This window comes from Grammomys surdaster, unplaced genomic scaffold (genome assembly GCF_004785775.1).
Source record: "Grammomys surdaster isolate TR1022 unplaced genomic scaffold, NIH_TR_1.0 126198, whole genome shotgun sequence".
Taxonomy (NCBI): Eukaryota; Metazoa; Chordata; class Mammalia; order Rodentia; family Muridae; genus Grammomys; species Grammomys surdaster.
This window is the reverse complement of record NW_021621003.1, coordinates 7,824,363-7,829,371: the sequence shown is the minus strand read 5'-3', so window position 1 is coordinate 7,829,371 and position 5,009 is coordinate 7,824,363.

The following is a 5,009-nucleotide window of genomic DNA, read 5'->3' as shown; positions in this document are numbered from 1 at the left end:
TGTGTGTGTGTGTGTGTGTGTGTGTGTGTGTGTGTGTGTGTGTGTGTCCTATTATAACATATATACATGCACATGAAGAGGTGGACTATAGCTTTCAGAAGTTGGTTCTCTCCTACCGCATGGGTCCAGGAGAACTAACTCGGGTCCTTGAGCTTGACAGTAGTCACCTTTAGCAACTGAACCATCTCACTGCTCTCTCCCTTTTTCCCTTAATTCTAAGTGCTCAGCCTGCCAGAGCCCTGTGCTGTGGAGTACCACTTTCTGAGCCCCTGCCCTGACTTGTCTGTTCTGCTCTCCTCACAGGTGGATGCCAACATCATTCAGCTAGATAAGGAAAGCCTGAGTCTTGGTCTCATTCTCAGGGCAGGTACCGCAGCTCGGCAGGACCACAGATAATTGTGGCTGCCACCTCCTTACAGGAAAGTGGTCAGGGGGCTTTGGCTGTCATTGTCTCCTGTGTCTAAGCAACACTTAGAAGCCACTGGCTATGCCTCTGATGATGACAACTGTAACTGTGATCAGGAATTTTGTTCTGTCCACACAGCCCTGCTCCTAGCACATCACTAGGCAGGCAGGCAGGCTAGGATGGCAGCCTGTTGATGTGCAGGGCTGACCTCTGGAGGCTAGCCTGTCTGCCCCATAGGAAGAGTAGCCGTAGTCAACTGGAGCTGTGGAAATGCAGTCAGACTGTATTTACTTTAGGGGGTGCCCAGAAATGCTTCAAGTGCTAGGCAAAACCAGAAAGCTTCTTTCCAGACAGCCTCCCAAGGCCTGGTGCCCCCAGGACAGTTGTGCCCCTCCTACATCCAGTGTAGGGTCCAGGCTCTCCAATCCAGTGTCTCTCTGCTTGAGTTTCCTGCCTGAAAGGGAAGAAATAGTTCAGTACTGTGACAGTTGTGACACTCTGTCCCTCCCTGCCGACCACCACCTCGTACCTCAACCTGCCTAGAAACACCTTAGGCAGAAGGTGACTCATAGAAGCCTATGTAAAATCAAGGACCCCCACTCATGCCCCTCCACACACGACTGCATCTTCTGGGCCACAGGTGTTATACAGACACTGTCAACCACTAACACCAAAGTGGACAAGGCTTGTCGCCTTTCACACACTCTCTCATGGCTGTTGCCTCCTCCACAAAACCTCGAGAAGATTTTAAAACCCCAAATCTTCCAGCATCTCCCATTTGGTTCCTCATAGTCTAAGATATAATGTGATCTTCAACACCTCTGGCAGGGCTAGAAGTACATCTCTACTGGTAAAGCGCTTACCTAGCATGTACAAGGTCCTAGGTTCAATCCTCACTCCACGAAAAGGGAGGGAGAGTCTGGTGCATATGTGCTACACACAAAATAAATTGATAAAATATAATAAATAGGCTTTTAAAAGAAATATCTTTCTTACAGTCTCATCTTCCTATCCTCTGCCTGGACTTACAGGAGTATTTAGTTTTGCCTGGAAATGCCTTCCCAATGGCTCCTGTCCCCACTCAGTGAACACACCAAGAAAACCAGTTGACAGTGTGCGCAAGGATCGTGGGACTATTGCAAAACAAACTTCAGGATAGCTCCATCTGACAGAGGTTTTAGTGTGTACTATAGGGAGCTACAGAAAGTTTTCTATCAGAGCGATTGTCTTGCACTGTTCCAACTGCTACAGTAGAATACCATAAACCTGAATTAACAGCTGGGAGTTCCTCATAGTTCTAGAGGCTGAGGAGTTGGAGGTCAGGCGCCAGCAGGTTCTATGTGTGACAGGAGCCCACGCACTGCCTCACTAACAGCTACATCTCCCTGTGCCCTGGAAGGGACAAGCTAGCCCTTGGAAGGGGGACACTAATCCTATCACAAGGGCTCCTCTCATGACCCATCATCTCCCAAAGACCCCCATCTCCGAATACTCAAAGGATTACAGTTTTAACATGAACTTTAGGAAGACCCAGGCATTCAAACTCTAGTGTTGGTAGTTTCCCTGGGGGTAGTTGTCAGAAGGCTCAAGCTGAAACAAGGGGACTTACTCTGTTCTTGCCCATCAGCTTCTGGGCATTGGTCTGCAGAACAGAAGAGCAATTGGAGACCAGACAAGGAGAAGGAGGAAAGAGGTGGAGATGAAGGGACACAAGATCCTGTCTTCCTAGACCAAAGAAGATGGAGAGGGTAGAGGGAGACACTCTTCTGCTCCCCTCTGGCTAAACAAAACATTGAAAGTAAGTAGTAAATCCTCCTTTTTGCAGGGGAGAGGGTAAACACGGGCCAGATGCAAGGGGTTTATAAAAATGGACAAGGAACATGAGTCTTGTTGAAGCTTCTGGGTGGACCAACTCCACTCTGGCCCCAGGAGCCAAAAGGAGAGAAAAGGAAGGTTCGTGCAAGTATTGGGGTTCCTCTTGAATCTCATCACCCTGTTCTATAATGAGAGTCACAGGCTCTGTTTCCTTCCTTACCCTCACTGAGGACATTCTCAGGTAACATACACCCTTCAGGATAAACGGTCCAGCTTGCCCCGGGACATCTGCAATTCTGTATCCATAAGAGATGCTGTCACTGTGATTATGTTTACTGGACCCCCATTGAAGGTGTGTAGCCCAGCATGTGTAAATGCACACATGAGGCCCAAAGAATAAAAATCCAAACCAAACATGGCTGGGCCCTCTGGGTCTGTGATTCTGGCCTCTAATGGAGCTCATGAGGAGAGAGAAGGGATGGCACATACAAGGGCACTTCCCTTGCCACCCTGGAGGAAGAAGACAACACTGAGCTCCCACTGTCACCCTTGCTGATAGTCCTTGGCAGAAAAGACCCTTTCCCTTTGGAGTTCTTCCTCCGTTGCATTCCCGAGGACACAAAGGAAGATCCTGTTTATTTCCAGTCAAAGGAGTTGATGTTGGGGTCAGCCAGGGCCAGCCAAACAGGAACTGATTCCTTAAATCTTCAGATTGTGCCTTAGCAACAGAGAGCAGGACAGGGCTGGTTCTGAGACTCTTCGGACTGTCTCCAGCCAGACCTCCTTGCTTTCAAGGAAGTGGGGGACGAGTAGTCATCACTCACCATCACTCACCATGTGCCAGCCTCTGGCTCAGGGTCTCTACACTGAGATTTAAGCTTTGAATGAACAACCAGACATGTGCATGTGAAATGCTCCTTGATAATGGTGGTAGATGCTCCCAGACATTTCCAGTATTCCTCAGTGAGAACAACGAATATCTTTTAAGTGTATTGTGTGCCATCACAATATCTGGCTTGGGGACTCCTATACATGCTAGTTCATTACTGTTTCCTGCTACTCTATTCATCTTCACTTTAGGTTTTAATGGGTTTGGGCTTTTGTTTGGTGATGTTGTTGCATGTGTGTGTCTACGTAGTGTACCTACATATGTGGATGTGCACACATGTATATACAAGTGTACATGCATGAGTGACATTCACTGTCCCCTTCAGGTGTCTTGTTCTCTGAGACAAAGTCTTCATCTGAACCTGGAGTACCTTGAGACTGAGCTCAGCTGGCTGGTCTGTGATCTCCAGGGATCCACCTACCTGTGTGCCCCCTGCCCCAGCACTGGGGTTACCCACCAATCCACATGCTGACCAGAGCAGCTTTTATGTGGATGCTAGGAAGCCGAACACAGGTCATCAAGCTCACACAGGAGGCAACTTGCCCACGGAACTATCTCCCCAGCCCTGGTTCTTATGAAGTTCTGTGGAAGCCAGACTCAATACATGTCTATAATTTGATGCTCTGGAGGCTGCAGTAGCGGGAGATCACAAATGTTAGCTAGAGCTACAGAGTAAGACCCTATCTCAGAATCCAAAATTATTATGTAGTTGTTTTCCAATCCAAATGCAAACAGCAGGGGAAAGGGAAGAGAATCTGGGGAAGGTGAAGTGAGAGGGGCTTCTGCCCTTTCTTCTATATTTGTGACATGAACATACTACTTTTACAGCTAAAAATAAGAAAGAAGGTGAACCTGGTAGTACATGTGCTTAATCCCAACACAAAAGAGTTAAAGGGAGGCAGAACTCTGTGAATTTGAGGCTAGCCTAGTCCAATGTAGTAAGTTCAAGGCCAGCCAGGGCTACATAGTGAGACCCCAGTCTCAAAATAAATTAAATTAAATTAAATAAGAAACAGAGAGAAGCTGATATAGAAGGAACATGAAAAAGAGACTTGGCCGCTGACACTGGACTCACCACCTACCCTTCGTTTAGCGTAGCTTTAACAGATTCTGAGATTCCAGCTTCGATCCCTTTGCCTGGAGCTTGCAGGCTACTCAAGTCTCCCCTGGCTTAGGAGGTGAGTCATCTGTGCTTCAGAAGAAAGAGATTCATACTAGACTTTGGCAAGGAAACTAGAACAGAAACAAGAAAATCTGTATCAATTGTCTATTTCCAGTGAGGGAGGACCTTTCCAGAACCCCAGTTACAGAGGTTCTATGGTCTAGAAGCTGGGGATTGACTCCTCAGACCCTCAGTTAAATTCACAGAATTTGAGGGTAAGTTCAGGAAGCAAGTCTCCGTCCCCCTTCTGTAATTAGGATTTGTAAATGTCCAAGTCAGCTGCTCTAAAGTGGTGTCTGGTGGCTCACACCTGTAATCCTGATGTTCAACTTGGGAGGCTGAGTCAGGAGGATCGCCATAATTTTAAGGCTGGTCTAGGCTACATAGTGAGTTCCAAACCAAAGTGTGAGCCTGTGTCTTGGAAAGTAATGTGAAAGGAATAAAGGAAGGGAGGAAAGAGAGAAGGGGGTGAGGAAGGATGGAAAGCAGAGAGGGCAAGAGGGTGGAAAAGAGGATGGAAGGAGGGAGTGGGGATAAATCATCAACTCCAACTACTCTCTAAGGAAATCAAAGTCTGAAAAGTGGTTCCCGACCTCTCTAACGCTGTGACCCTTTAATACAGTTCCTCATGTTGTGGTGAACCCCCCACCATAAAATTATTTCATTGCTACTTTGTAACTGTAATTTTGCTACTGTTATGAATTGTAATTTAAATATCTGATATGCAGGGTATCTAA